The sequence below is a fragment of the Peromyscus leucopus genome, chromosome 6 (genome assembly GCF_004664715.2).
Source record: "Peromyscus leucopus breed LL Stock chromosome 6, UCI_PerLeu_2.1, whole genome shotgun sequence".
Lineage (NCBI taxonomy): Eukaryota > Metazoa > Chordata > Mammalia > Rodentia > Cricetidae > Peromyscus > Peromyscus leucopus.
In genome coordinates this window covers 114096860-114113599 of record NC_051068.1, presented here as the reverse complement: position 1 = coordinate 114113599, position 16740 = coordinate 114096860, and the positions used below count along the sequence as shown (strand labels likewise).

General features: G+C 40.6%; 1 pseudogene; it reads left to right on the top strand.

Moving 5' to 3' along the window:
• The first annotated feature begins 390 nt into the window (after nt 1–390).
• Nucleotides 391–567, top strand: LOC114709786 (annotated as a pseudogene).
• The last annotated feature ends 16173 nt before the right edge of the window (nt 568–16740 follow it).

The following is a 16740-nucleotide window of genomic DNA, read 5'->3' as shown; positions in this document are numbered from 1 at the left end:
CTTTAGTGGTTAAGAGCAGTGACTGTTCTTCCAGAAGATCCAAATTTAATTCCCAGGACCCACATGGCAACTCACAACTGTCTGTAATTCCAATTCCAAGGGACTCAACACTCATGACAAAACATCAATGCACATAAAATAAAAATAATTTTTTTAAAGTGTCACAGCATTAGGAAGGTTGAGAACCACCAACCCAAACATTACCCATAAACCTAACATGAATGATTTTTGTGTTAGCAGAGGAAGAGGAACTAAATATTTTTCTCTCTGCCTTATGCTTAGGTTGTCTGTCAAGAGAAACTGGCCCTCCACAGTGTCCCTTGGAATTCCATGTAAACACCTGGAAGCCCAGAGAATTAGCTAATCTCAGCTATTCTGACCTAGGGTTTCATCGCTTCTTGGCCTTTTGGCTAAGATCAAGTGTAGTACCTGACCTAGGGTTCCATGCCTGCTCTAGGAACGCTAGCCTGACTTGCTATGAGCTTTCACACACAAGCAGAGAGGTCCTATATTATTATATGAGTACCTGCTTCTCCCTGATAGATTGGAAGATTTGGGGGAGCAGATACCAAATAGAAATGAAAAATTTAAAGTGATTGAGACCTGGATAAGCAGTGATGGGTGCGTATAAGGAAGGAAAGGGCGCTAACCAAGAGTGGACAGGTGATGGAAGCTACACACTGAAAGAAAGAAGACAGGGCGGCTGGGCTACAGGAACATTGAGCTAAGAACTTGGGACTTTTTCTCCTATTTAAAACCTCCAATGGCGCCTTTGAAAAAGTTGCTATCACTTCCCAAAGTTGAGTGCTATTTGTCTTACAGGCATCTTACTGGTTAATACATCTTTACAATAAACACTTGGCAAAGTGTAAGGAACTGAAGAAATAAATTGAAATGGCTTTTAGTAGTGGCTGGGGGTACCAGATTGACAACTCTGGAAACGGATGGCCTCTTTTTCTCCCAAGAATAGATGCAGCCTGATAAACAGAGGTGTTCCTTCAACTACTCCTTCAATAAGCCCTCACCCTGATAAAGCAGTGGCTGAAGGGAGACAGGAGTCACCTTTTCCAGACAGCTCTCTGTACACTGCTTAAGAACCACCATTTAGCACCAGGTGAGAGTATTTTCCTGGCTACCAGCTAAACAGGGCAATGCACTGATTTCCCTTGCAAGAGTGAGCAGTCAATCAGGTGGTGATAACATTTGACTACTCTGGCTTCCACTGGATCCAAAGCACAGAACTTGGAGAGCAAGGGAACTTGTGTTTCCTACCCCAGTTTCTTACAGCCATCTAGGCTCCTCACAGTCCCCAGCACTAAATCAGGTAATGCAGTTGAGTCTGGCTGTTTTATCTGGTTCTCCCAAAGTTATTTGAAATGAGTACTCTGCCATCCATGAAATCAAATGAATCTCAGGAACATTTCTATTTATGCAGTGTGAGGGGGGATCTTTCAAAAGAGAAAAGAAAAGCATAAAAAAGGCATGGAATGATTCCAAAAGAACAGTAACATGCATTTTCCTCTCTTGAAGAAAAGCAGCAAGTATGTATGAAAAATTGAGGGATGTGAGCTAAAGTAGAGTCTTAACATCATTTATTTATGTGCTGAACTTAAGAACTACTAAAATCATTGTTGTCACGTGACCCTAAAATGAACAAAGACCAATAAAATACTGCTATCAGATTACAGTCAAGAGATGTTAGGAAACTTATGCTTTGTTTATCTCATACTTTCCTAAACAATCACACACAGTCTCTTTTGTTTCAGGAGTCACTCACGCATATAATAAGAGTTCCAACAAGTTGAAACTTCTTGTATCTGGTTATTTTCAGTGAGTTGTAAACCTGCCGCCTCCAAGTCAGTAGTTTTCTTATGTTGCCAGAGAGGATTTTTTTTAAAGGAGTGATTGTCCTGGTTCTTGTTAGGAAAGCATTTCACCATCTTCAGTCTCTTTTATTAACCTTCATCAATAGCTTGCATTGACTTTGAAAACAATCTTAAACACCAGTGATCTCTACAGGTAGAGAGCATTCATGTGGGAGTCTGCCATTCGTGCTTATTTTTTCCTGAGCTGTTATGTGTCTTCTTGGCTTCCCTCTCCCCAGAGCAAACCTCCAAACTCAAGTGTTTTGAGGGCCCTGCACTGAGTTGCTCACATGTGCATTGTATCATCTGAATTCAAAGTTTAATTCATTTATTCATTTTTCCACACATCTATTAACATTTCCATGAGTCTTCACTTATGTACATGTTGAATCCAGCCTATCTGAAGATATACATACATGCATGGGGTTACACAGTAGAAAAGGCCCTAGAATAGAAATCCTGGATTCTGTAGCTATTGTTGCCACCCAACAAATGAGACCTGGAGCAAGGCACTTACTTAATCTCCTTACATATGCCTCTGATACTTACAGGTTGGTCATGTCTAAGATCATTTTATACCTCTGAAAGTTTTCATTTTCAATGCTGTGTTACTTTGAATGTAATTGGCTCAAATAATTCCAGAGGGAGTGGCACTATTATGTGTGGCCTTGTTGAAGTAGGTGTGGCCTTGTTGGAAGAAGTGTGTCACTGTGGGGGTGGACTTTGGGGTCTCTTTTGCTCAAGCTTCCCTCATTGTGACACTTAGTCCACTTTCTATTGCCTGCAAGATGTAGGACTCTCAGCCACGTCTCCAGCACCATGTCTTCCTGCATGCCACCATATCCCACCATGATGATAATGGCCTAAACCTGTGAACTGTGAGAAACTCCAAATAATTGTTTTCCTTTATAAGAGTTGTCATGGTCATGATGCTTCTTCATAACAATAGAAACCCTAACTAAAGACAAATGTCAATTCAGTTGTATGTTACAAATAGAAAAATCAGTGTAATAACATTTAAAAAGTTTGCCTTTCTCATTCTGAGTTGTTAACATTTACAGTGGTTGCACACAGAAGCTCTCTAAAAGTAAGACAAGGAAATTCAAATTCGATCTTTGGGGCATGTTATTAGATGAAGGGAAAGGTATCCAAAATGAGAGATGTCCAAATCTCATTTATAGACTAGATTCACTTATCTGCTTTTTATGCTGCACACTTTAGGGTCTCTGATTCACTTCCTTCAACTTGTTCTTTACCTATTCCCTATATATCCAATGGAATTACTGTGCTCAAGATGACCAAATTATTTCCAATTTGCATTAAGCTGTCTATTATTCTTCATCCATGTGAACTAACCTCAGCATTTGATGACTACGATCACCACCCCCCTTCGTTCATATGCCTTTTTCACTTAGCATCTAATTTCCCAACCCACTTCACTAACCAAGGCTTCCTTCTTGAACCCAGACTTGCAGATCCAAAAGACTCAAAGGTCTTGAAAACAAAGAATGCCTAATGTTCTTACCCAAGTTTTATCCATCTAGAGCAGTTGATGGGAGCTTGACAATGCTATCAGATGCTATGTCAAAACTATCTTGTGGGTCATCCTTGTGTAGCTAGAGTTTTCCTGGTTCTGCCTGGCCCACGGTCAAGACAAATCTCTCTCACCCACCAGTCCTACAGTCGCTCAGACCCAACCAAGTAAACACACAGACTTATATTTCTTATAAACTGTATGGCCATAGCAGGCTTCTTGCTAACTGTTCTTATATCTTAAATTAACCCATATCTATTAATCTATAAGTTACCATGTAGCTCATGGCTTATCCTGCTCCTCATGGCAGCAGCTGGCAGCGGCTCTCTGCCTCAGCCTTCCACTTCCCAGAATTCTCTTCTCTGCTTGTCCTGCCTATACTTCTTGCCTGGCTACTGGCCAATTAGCATTTTATTTATACAGAACGATATCCACAGCATCCTTGGCTCTTCACTTCCTTCATACAGTACTTCTTTCTAATCAATCAGGATATGACTCCAGAACTTATCACATACCACCTCTACCATCAGTCTCCTCTTGTGAGCATTGCCAGCTCCTCTGAACACTACAACTATCTCTCTGCTCCTGTCAATTCCCTCTTAGAAGTTGTTAGCAACATAGAAGCAATAGTGATCTTCTTAAAATCCTAACTCAAACCCATGTAAAGGGTTGTCAATTTTTCATGATAGCCTTTGAGGCTCTCCATGTTTTGTTCTCTATAACTTCTCAAATTTCCCCTCCTGCTCTCTACTTAGCTCACTCCTGCCAGTTACACAAGCCTCCTCCTTTCTTGAAATGTAAGAGCAAAGCTTGATGCAAGCTTCTGAAGAGTCTTGTGTAGCTAATTTTTCATCTCCTTCAAGTATTTCTTCATTTCTCATCTTTTCAATGAATCCTACTCTAAGCATCCTATTTAATACCGAGAACTGAATCCCCAGGCTCTTCTCATCTCTCTTACCTTGATTTGCATGTGTAGCAGGAATCTTAGAAGGTCTTATTAATAAAATCAAACCTGAGCCAGGTATTGGGGTAAACTGGAAGATCAGAGAACCAGAACAAGCCACAGCTAGCTCACCTTGCCAGATCCTCAGCTGGTCTTGTTTCCTCAGACTGGAAGCCTTTGTGTCCTCATGTCTGAATGGCTCTCAGCAGAACTGTGCTGCTCAAAACCTAAAAGCTTAACCAGCCAAATGCTTAACCAGGCCAAATGCTTCTAGTTTCTGGTCCTCACGCCTTATATATCTTTCTGCTTTCTACCACCACTCCCTGGGATTAAAGGTGTGAGTCGCCATGCTTGACTGTATCCTTGAACACATGGATTTCTGCCTCTGGAATGCTAGGATTAAAGGTATGTGCTACCACTGCCTATCCTTTATGTTTAATATTGTGGCTGTTCTGTCTCTGACCCCAGATAAGTTTATTAACATGCACAATATTTCGGGGAATACAATACCACCACATGCATGGCTTTTTCCATAGCAGGTATCACATTCCACTGTTCTACATAATTTACTTGTTGTGCATTTATTTTTTGCCTCTTCATGTTGGAATATTAAGTCACAGGGAGCAGATAATTTTTTTTCTATTTGTTCATTAATTCATTGCCAGTATCTGAAACCATCCTAGATGCCTGGCAAGTATTTAATATTTGGTAAATGAATCAATGATTAAATAGATAAAAGGAAGAATGACCCTGTAGTCATCAGATTATAATTAATGTCATATGAAGCTACATATGTGATCATAAGCCCAATACAGTTTCACTTCAATTAGCTAATCAATGCCCGTCTACCTCTTCCTAGTCAGCTGACACTTTTGACTGATAGTTGGTCTTTGGAGTTAATTTCCTTCAATTGGAGAAATTCTTGACCTTCACCTACTAGGAGCCTCAGAACAAATAATGATCTTGTTTTGGAGAAACATAGAAATAAGAAGTTTTAGACTCATCCTGAATAATTTAGAATAAATCCTAGAAAATAAATACCTCATGTTCCTGCTGAAAGAATTAATCAGTATCGTGTTTAAGCTCATTATGTGCCAGACATCATTCTAAAGTTTCATAAACTCATTTATTCCTTACATTTACTCTTTATTCTGACATGACTACTCTCTCCCCATTATTGAGAAGTTTCATGTGCACAATAATCAGAAAGTAACAAAAATATGAGTGGATAAGAAGACTCAAAACTAAAAGCATGGTCATGTTGAGAATGTTTCTGTTGACGTGTTGAAGATCAAATATCCAAGACTAATTAAATTTCTCCAAGGTGAGCCATGGGGAAGGCTTTGTTTGGAATAAATATAGTTTTAACTGTTCAGCCACAGTTGGTATGAGAATGTAGGTACATTTAAATTCACTTATAGTTTGGCTCATAGTTTCATCAGTATTTTCTTTTACTGTTCTTTTAAAAATACTAGTATGGAAAAAAATCTATTAGCTTGACCATGCTCATCTCAGAATCATTTCAAAGAGCACTTTATTACCCTACTTTCCCATCTCTATAATCCAGGAAAATGAGAAGCCACTTCAAATAATACCCTTGAAGTCACCCTCTAACTAGTTCTATTCATTTTAGCCTACTAAAAGTCAAAGACTTTCACTTCCTTTAGAGATTGCATCTATCTGTTCAGTACACACCCGTTGGATGTCTACTGAATTGCAGGCCCATGTTAACAACACAGAAGCATATACCACAATCCCTTAATCAAAGGATTTGGTCTTGGGTAGTGAAGGGTAAAACAACTGCCATAGTTTGAATTTGAAACGTGCCTCCTGAACCCCATGTGTTAAAATCTTGATTACTCCTGTAGCACTTTGGGGAGATAGTGGACCGACCATAAAGAGGTAAGGACAAGTAGAAAGAAGTTGGATGAGGAGGTATACTGAGGAAGACGATTTTGGTATCCCAATGCCTTCCTCTATGTCTTTGCTCCTTGCTCACCATGAGGTTTATAGGCTTTTACCATCACATGATCCTGTCAACTCATACCATCCCACCACAAGACTCAAAGTAATGGAACCAAGTGAACATACATTAAAACTTCTCAATCCATTTACAGCATCAAAGGCCATGAAGACTGGGTCAGACACATAATCAGATGCCAAGTGAGAGGAACATTAGAAAAGACCTTAAAGTTACAGAGAGGTAAGGCCTTGGGTAGGTGTGTCCTGAAAGTCCAGAGAAAGCTAGCCTTAAGCTTAGCCTGAAGAATAACCAAAGCAGTGCAAAGGTATTCCAGGCAAGAGGAATGGCTGATAAGAAAGAATCCAAAAGGTTTTAGCAGTAACACCATCTCAGGAGTCAAATGTGCCCAACCTTTTGACATTGAAGGACAATGTTGTAATCTACAGAGTTGGTGGTCAAGAACCTCACAATTAAGTTTTTTTTAAAGAGTTTTATTGAGAAAGGAATCTCATAATTTTGAGCTGGATTCTGTTCAAGGCTATCCTTGGCCCAGAGGCCATGAGTTAGATATGGGTAGTAGAGGTTCATTTCTAGTTGTGTTGTTTTCCATTCAATGACCTTGAAAAAGTCACTTTCTGAACTTTTGCTTCAAGTTGAGCAAGGGATGATAACACCTCCTTGCTGCCTTAGTGTGTAGGCTAGAGCAAGTGCATGCAGGAATGTCTACTGTGGTAAACAGTAATTGCTCAGAAATGAAGAAGTGATTAATGATTATTAGCCGAGACTAAGACTCGTCTTCTAATTTCCTGAGTTAGTGATCTTTTCATAACACAGCAGTGCTGATTTTTGTAATTAACATTATCCTAATTTCATAAGGCCCCAAATTTTACAGTAATAAAATAAGATGCCTCACTGGAGTCCTGGCAATTTACTAGATCTGAATTTTTAAAATATGTTCCTCCATGCCATGGCCACTCATGCTGGCCCCTTCCACTCTGTGCTTCTGGTTACTTTCCATGCCTGGCATGTCTGATTATGCTAAGATCTCTCTATGACCTTGAAGCTAACAGAGCTAGAAGTTTGAATAAGCTAGCTTCTCAGTTATGGACTCAGCAGCTAGCTGAAACTTGGAACATCAAATTTATGTCATCCAGGAAAGTAAAATAGGAACAACACATGCTTAATGTCTTGAAATACCTGGACTTCATTAGGTTACAGAAAATCTGAGTGTGCATGTCTTTATACATATAGCTATTATTGATAAAGCATTTACATATATAATAGACTAGCATAGTTCTTATTATTTGGGTTGTTCAGAAAATAAGTCTCAATAAATTAAAAAAAAAAAACACCTTCTGGAACTCACATGCTGTGAGTGGTATATATATATTAACAACCTCTTATCATAGCCAGGGATCAGTAAAGGAAGGCTACATCCACATCATTCCCTGACTGGACATCTCTCTTCAAAGTAAAGTGATGTTTCCTTGCCACAAGACTGAGCCAGATACAGAATGATCTAAGTCCAAAAGTGAGCGGCTAAATTATTTTTCTCAATCAGGCTTTAGTAACCATTATCACTATCCCAAGATGTTGTCTGTTCCTGGTGACGAATGGTCATTGAAAACTGCACTCCTCCTTCAGCGTGCATTTCCAAATTCCACTGCCCTGTGTGGAGGGGAAGAAGCATGCTGTCTCTCTACACAGCTCACTTTAAACAGCTGAGAAACATGAGGTCATTTAGGCGCAAGAGCAAACAACATGTAGTATCCAGAAAGCTCCTCTTGTCTGACAGAAACAGCTACAAATGCCACAGACTTGTGCAGATAATACACTGTGGACATGCTCTAGCAGCCTGCTGCCATGGCCATCAGCACCGCAGTAAAGCCTCCAGTTCCTCAGGAGTTCCCATCAAGTCCTGTCCCAGCCTACACCTTTTCTATCCTTTCCAAAACGGAAAGTACTGTGTAAGGGTTGGTCAATATTAAAGACACAAAATTTGTCGTGTGATGTAGGGTTTGTGCTGGTATTGTCACAGGGGCATCTGAAGTGAACTAAGATAAAATATGCACATCCGCTGTGACAGATAGTTCTAGTACTTGATAATTTGGCTTTGAGGCAAGGGTGGAAAATAGAAGAGTCCAATAATCAGCCTCCCTCCCCCTTCCTGTGCCTCTTCCCCTCCCTGCCCCCTCTGCCCCTTCTCTCTCAGGTTTGTGGGGTGTGTGTGTGTGTGTGTGTGTGTGTGTGTGTGTGTGTGTGTGATACAGTATGTGCTGGCCTGGAACCCCTGTATGGCCAAGAACGCCTTGGAACTCTTGCTCTTCCTGCCTCTGCTTCCAAAGTTCAGAAATTAGAAGAATGCACCATCTTAATATGATATTCCATTGAAACAAGTGAGAGGACAAGGAGATGAGAAATTGCCTCTCTATCTGCTGTAAAGAGAGATACAGCCCACCCAAGAAAGGATTGATGTAGTGTCTTCTGCAGTTTCAGAGCCTCCCAACAACTAAAAGCAAAGGACACACGACAATAGGAAACTCAGCATTTGCTTTTTGTTCTCTAATTTGAAAATTTCTGAAATTAAAGAAATCCTTTTTCCTTCCTGCCTGGAAGCAGAAAACTACCGGCACGCTGTTTCGAAGGTAACATTTCCTAGTCCGTCCCCAAAGACAGACTAAGGAACAGAAGAAACACTTTTGTCGCCTCATTAGCCATCACAGTTTTTCATCTTGTTTTTTGATTAACTTTTCCTATGCATAGCTAAAACACACTAAGTAGAATGAAAGGCAGGTGACTGTAATTACACTAGATTGCCCAAAGCAAGAGAGGAAAGGGAGGCAAATCCTGTAATTCAGCTCCTAAGTACCATCCTCACCTGATAGAGTTACTTCACTTGTGTATAAATCAGAATCTTAAAAGTTCTGAATGTATACATTGAAATGAGTAATATTTCTGTTGGGAAAATACATTAGTTTGCATCAGGGTTTTCTGTTACTCTTAAATACACCTTTTCCTCATGTTTTAGAACATATACTACATTGAGGCAGGAAGGGGAAAAATTATCAAGACAAGTGGTAAACTTACAAATGCGGGTTCTGGAGTGATGGCTCAGTGGGTAAGAGCATTTGCCGCTCTTATGGGACCTGGATTCCATTCTCAGCACCTACATCATGGCTCATAACCACCTATGACTCCAGTTCCAGGGATCCAACACCTTCTTCTGGTCTCTGAGTGTACCACACACATGGTATGCATAGAGAGGAGCGAGCAAACACACAAACACATAAGTTAAAATAAATTAAAAATTTTAAGTTGCAAATGAAAGCATAACTTTTAAAATATAGTGTGGACCCAATTATACTCTCTGGGTTACAAATGAAAGGAATGAATGTCTGACATGTTTATTATGTGGTATATAAGATATGGGGAAATACCTAATTTAAAGCAAAATATGTCTTAATTTTACAGAATGTTCATGTTATCTGAATGGTAGAGATGTATATAAAAATGTGAGCTAAATAGTAGGAAAAGTTGAACAATATTGAGCAATGTGCCCAAAACAGTGTTGGTGAAGAGCTAAACACTGTCCCAGAGTAAGGTAGTCTGGGTGTGGCACAGCTCTATGCCTTTAAACTATTAGTGCTCTTTATCAATCATACACACACACACACACACACACACACACACACACACACACACAAAATTAAGCTTAGAATTTTGCAACAAGTTCACAAACAAACAGGAACAGCCAGAGCTGGTAAAATTTCTATATAAGATTTCATATGGACCCAGCAACTAAAAGCATGGGGCAAAACTAACTAAATACAATTTGGAACAAATAAAGATACCGGATTTTAAAAACTTGAGCACAAAATGAAAAATCAGTGGCTTACTAGGAGCTGAGGTCCATGCTAGATAAGACCACAAACAGACAACAGAAAGCACACGTGCCTGGAATCTGTGCTTCTCCTTGTCTCCCTCCATCTCCACCGTCTCATCTAAAACCTGGGTAAGATAGTTGAACAATAAGTGGAGTGAGTGTCTTCAAAGAAAATTCCAGCAGCCCATGTGCACAGAGGCCTTGCCAGCCCTATCCAATGCCTTTAACTAGGTCAGGAAGTGTGGTCCCCAGAGTGCTCAGTACTAGTCTAAACAGTTCCATAAAACATTTTTAGAAAAAGTCAAAGAGCATTTTGTGAGATGTTCTTGTCTAATTGCAGGCTTGGAGGATCCTCAAGTGAAGTCATGGTCTCAGACATCAAAGAGCTCTGATGAGATGTCCAATAAAGAAACAACTGATAGGATGCTTCATCTAGAGGGAGGTGGCCAATGGTGACAGTGTAACAGGCAAGATCAAGAAGAAATGGTTATTTTAGGTCATCCTCCATCACCTGCTGTACCTGCCCCAGCATTTGCTTATTGTAGCAACTTCATAAATGTTCTTAGAATGAGTATTTGATATATGTTTTACTTATTTGGGGAGGGGGAAAACAAGAAAATGTCTTAAATGTTTTCAAATTCTAACTTACAGTAGACTTGATCTATGACTGCGGCCCTAGAAAGCAGAAATCACATAGAAGGTTGAGGGAGAGAAATGTAGGTGTGAGCTTCCCCTAAGTGAAAACTAGAGCCACAGCTTAAGAACTAATAAAGGCTGTCTTTCCTGTGACTGTTCAATGAGAGGTGAAGGCCATCAGATACTAGGAAACCCTACAGTGGGCTCTTAGAAGCTAGAATGTATGAAAAATACACCTTCTACTTTCACAGTGCCAGGCTCTGATACCCAGTGATAGTCAACACTGGCATCCGGGAAATGAGACAGTAGCAGTTAAACAGTCAAAAGATAAGGGGAAGATGTTTAAAGATCACCTCAGGTCATGGTGAGGAGCCACAAAAATGTCTGCCTGGTACTCCCATGTAGAGATGTAGAACTCCATTTTCATAAGGAGACTAAAACTTCTTCCTGGAGTCCCTGGGTCCACAAGAGTGACTAAATGGGAACATCTATATCACAGTTGATGCCAATGTCTCCCAGTGTGCTTGTAATGGAGTGTCATTGCTCATATGAAAAACCCCAATAACTCTTAGATTTGACACCAGTCTCCAAGTCAGAAACTCCCCTTTGTTGACCCTGAGTGAAATGAAGCCAGCTAAGACAACCCCATACTAGAAGAAGGGGTGTCTCCATGTCTCCAATGCCCATAGACCTCATGTTAAAATGAATCCAAAGGAAATCCCTAACTGCACTGGTGGTATTTTGCTGTGGAAACACCATGAAGACAGTCTGTGAATGACAGCATTTGGTGAGTAGTCTCCCAAAGAAGAATGGTTATTGCTGTACAATGGACTGTGTTCCTTATATTTTATCTGAGCACAGAAACCCGAAAGCTCAGCCTCCTTGTGCACATCCATGGATGTTCAAAGACCACAAGTCCAAAATATGGTGCACTTTTTCTGAGACATTTGCTCCATAGCAAGGATAAACTTGCTGAGGCCTTAAGGAAAGATATGGATAATAAATTTAAACTGTGTCCCCAGGGAATCAGTGTGTTCATTTTACTCTAAAAGATATATATTTCTTTGCTTTCAAAGAAAAAATCCACTTAGGTTACACACACACACACACACACACACACACACACACACACACACACATATATATATATATATATATTTTCTTTGTTTTCATTCTTCGTGTTTTCATTGAGACCCAGGTCTTACAAGTATTTGACAATCTTCAGCACCCCTTCTGGTCCCTTGCTTAATTAGGCAAGGGACACTGGTTATACAATACAAGTAACATGCTTACTTCTAGCTTATAATGACTGTAATCTACCACTGTTTAGCCTCCAGGCCTTTTGTCTAGAATCTAAAGTAATACACACACACACACACACACACTCCTAAGTTTTCTATCCAGTGTTATGTGTAGAAGCAAAATCCAAAGATACAACACCAAAGGGAAAGAGAGCTGTGAAAAGTCTATGTCCAAAATTAACAAATAGAGAAACCCTAAAACCTGAATGCCCCAGAGCTCCATTATATCTTCAAGGAAAACCAGGATCTAACTTTTCACTCCAATGCTTCATTCCAGGCTACCTCTGCAACACAGCCTTTCAATTCTATTATTTAAGGAGCTATTTGAAATAGCTTAATCCCTCCCAGAGCACAGCCCCACAGCATGTAAAGCACACTGTGAAAGAGCCGGCATACCTGAACAGGTAGGAGCAGCAGAACCAACAGAAGAGGTCGCATTTGTTTGGCAAATTCCTCTGGGCTATTTGAGTTGAGACTTCAAGATGCTAAAAGAAGCCATACTTCTCAAGGCTAGCAGTAAAAGGGGGAAAAGGCAAGAGGGAGAGCCCAGATGCCAGCACAAATGACAAAGAACAACCAGCATTGTACCCCAGTCATCCCAGCTCCCCAGAGAAGTAACGCTCACGCACTATCCAAGGTCCATGGCTACAAACTTGAACCATCCCCATTCTGAGTGAAAGCCAGACCCCAGAGCAGCAAGTCACAGACAGCTACCTCAGCTCCAGCTCACCAATTGTTGAAATAAACATGAAGAGAACAAATGAAGTTGTAGTTAAGCTGCCAAGGCCTCCCCAACCTTACCTGGACAGAGGATTTGGGGCTTGTAGTCTCCCCTACCACCTCCTTTTGCCACAAGCTGTTGTATTAAAGTTGGACTCAGAACTGCTTAGGCTTTAGTCCACAATCCATTTTCACTTATGTTAAGATAAATAGAAACCTCATCAGCAAATGTTGTGACAGTTTTAATTGTCATTTATAGAAACGTGGTCACATCCCTTTCTAAGTCACGCTCCGATGTATTCATTGTTCAGACAGAAACACAGTTAGCAGAGCTCTGTCATTCCCACATATGTATATTCATTTGTGAATGACTCACTTTATACATCTTCAGAAACCTGAAAAACCAGCCTGAGTTATTCACAGATGAAGGCAATGATATGGCAAAATAGACACTGTATGCTGAACTAATGGGGTGGGGAGCACTAGTGTCATTCTGATCTGTTGCTGGGTACAAGAAAGTCACAGAGGTTCACCGGAAATGAAATTATCCCTTTCTCTTAGCTTGCTTGGTGCTACCTAATCCTCTCACTCTGTATTAAACCTTAGGCCGCCCATCTGCTCTCCTGAGTGTTGTCCGCCTTGTGGACCAACTCCAGGCTGATTGGATTTTATGGGCAGCATGTTCTGTTTTATGCACAGACTCTAGACTAGTACAAGGACAAAGAGGATGAACAACCCATTAACTATAATAAGCAACTTTGTATCCCAGGGTGGCTACAGCATAGATTTGATTTTAGAAGAAAAGGCAGAATTAAAACATGTCTGTCTGGAAATGGCTAAGGTCTCCCACACAAGTCTTTCCTGTGCTCTGTGCTCTGGTGAATGGTGCTACCCAAGAGTTACGTCTCAGTCCCACTCAGACTCTGCAACCCCTAAATTTTACCATAATATCTGAGACTCACAAGAAAAAGGGATCTGTGAAAGCCCTCTTCTTGATCAGCTGTGGGCAACGCTCTGAGAGAGCGTGTACACACAAATACACCCACACTTCCTAAAGAAAGATGCATTGTTATTGCTTTATGCAGAAAACTCATTTTCTTAGTTGGTTTAGATTGCATGGGACCCATTGCTTAAATTTATAATGCATCTATTATGAAAATTTACTCAGATACATAAATATGGGAGAAAACCAATTTATGTTGTTACCCAGTATTAATTACAGACATTAGAACAACATTACTGTTATTTATTTCCATCTCTAATTCAATGTGGAGTGATCCACCAGGATTTCTTCTGCCCACTTCCTAATTTAAATGTGAACATCATCACAGAGCTCTTTGCTTACTTAATTTTCCTGAGAATCCCTTATACACCCTCATCCCTCCTTGCACCCATCTTATTGATGAGCTGTTTGTTTTCTGGGCTGACCTTCCATCCAAAGGTATTTGCTTCTTCTGTTACTACAAAGCTTTATGGTCCTGTAATAATAACAATTATGATGGCATCTGATCACGCTGTCGATATCAATGACAAGATATAGCTGGCCACATGTCTTCACAGTTTACTGATCTCATTGATGAGAGCTGTCAGGCTGACTCCTTGCAACTTCCATCTCACGGTAATTAAAAACTGGCTTTTTTAGCAGTTTGAACTTCATTTTGCAGTGACTTGGAAATAGCACATGTGGCTGAAAGAATGTACGAGTCACCTGTGTGGCTTTCTTCAAAAAAAGGTGTGAAAAGCAAGTGAGGGAGTTAATCATGTACCCGGAGTGAAGACTTTCAAGCTGTGGCATATGCTTCCTTGTGCATCACTTCACTTTGCTGAGGAAAGAGCTTGGCTTAAGGAAAGAATGCTAAAATGCAGAGCTGATGTCACCTACTAATTGCAGTTGAAGCTCCTATTTAACAGTTCAAAGCCAAGACAAAACCAAATAGAAGAACCAGAAAAGGATGCTAAAGCAGTTCCGATTGCACACCAAGCACCACCCAGTGGAAAGAGACCACTAGGCACAGAAGAGGAGGGTAAGGGTGAGAAGGGAAATTACTTTTTACTGGGCTCTGTCTCTGTCTGTCTGTCTGTCTCTGTCTGTCTGTCTCTCTCTCTCTCTCTCTCTCTCGCTCTCTCTCTCTCTCTCTCTCTCTTTTAATTTTATTTTCTTACATTTTTAGTTTTTAATTAGGGCACCAAGTAACATCTTCCCTCTTTGGCATTTCCAGACATATTTAGCTTTGGTTGACCCTCTTCTCTATTTCCTAACCCCATTTCCCAGCCCCCAACTTGTACCCCTCCACCTCGCTCCATTTTCATGTCACAAAACATTTCATGATTTTTTTACACTCCTTGCTCGTTTTTCTTATCCCCTCCCTCAGGGTCTCCCTTCTAGTAACATGACCTATACCCACATTCACTTCCATATAAATATGTGTGCATAAAAATGGGAAGCTAGTATCCACATGTAAGAGAGAATACACAATATTTATCTTTTTTCAACCTGGGCTCTTTCTCATCAAACTTGAATGCTTTCTCTCATTCTCGTGTTACTTTAATTACAAGAGTAAAAGTGGAGATGACCAAGCAGTATTTGTCCCTCCAAGCACTGTGGCAGCTCGCAAAGACACAGAGGTTGATGCCAGCATGCACTGGACTGGCTTCCCTTCCAGAGTCCTATCCCCTAGCTTCCTTTGTTCCTGCCCCCTCAAAGTTCCTTCCTCTCTGTTCCCTCAACTTCAGCCAATCTCTTCCAACTTACACCCCATCAAAGGAAACTTCCAGGAAGCCTGCTGATTTATTGAATATAAAGGGATGACAATATTTTTGCTTTCTTACACATACATCAAAAGACAATGTCAAACTGAACAATCCTTTTAGATGTTGATTGTGCGAACACAGGGATTAAAAAAAAATGGGCTGCAGGGCTGGAGATGTAGCTTAGTTGACAGAGTGCAGCATCCCATAAACCCAGCCTGGTAGCACACACCTTGCATTCTAGCACTTTGAGGGTAGAGACAGGTGGATCAGAAGTTCAAGTTCATCCTCAGCTATATAGCAAGTTTGACGAAAGCCTTGAACGTAAGAGTCTACCTTTAAAAACAATGAGCAATAAATGGTGTTTGTATGCATTCTGAACTACATAAAAGAAAAGTAACTATGCAGGGCAGGAAAGGAGGGATGAGATCTTGCACAGATGTCAGCAAATATAGGGGCCCAAGTGTGCCAGTCAAGCATGATCCAGTCCCCACTCTGGGCAAAGTACTGTATCCAGTCACTCCTTGCTATGCAGATATCTGCTCTTGAACACAGGGATGTGCACAAAATGTTGACACTTGATATTCAAGGAAATGGTACAACAATTTCATCCAGCAGGACCTGGGCTATTGAAAATGTGTTCTGCAAGTTTCTTTGAAAAACTTTCCATGAGGCTGCTCTCTGCTTAGACTGACTGTGCCCCTTTCTGTCTTCATAGTGCCCCATTTTTTTTGTTGTTGGGTTTTTTTGTTGTTGTTGTTGTTGTTGTTGTTGTTGTTTTGATACTGCTGTGAACCCAGATTTTCTCCTTCTGTTTACACACGTGCGTTAGAACATCTGGACAAAAGATTACCTACTCGAGAATTAAGTTTTTCACCTTTAGATGGTTCGTAAGGCCAAACTCATCAATCTTCTATTTGCTGTTTTCGGCAGTAATTGCACGTATCAACCAGCGAAACCACTGGTTAAAGGCTGGTGTGATAACTCTGAGGCTGCTCTTCATGCTGGCATCCTTCTACAGAGACACTGCCATGGGGAAAGCTGGCCCCTGCTCTGTCCTTCCAGGAGCCCTCCGCTTTAAGGCATCTGCTTCTGTATCAAGCTGTGCAGTTTCTATACCAGGACTAAGCACCACATTGTTTCGTAA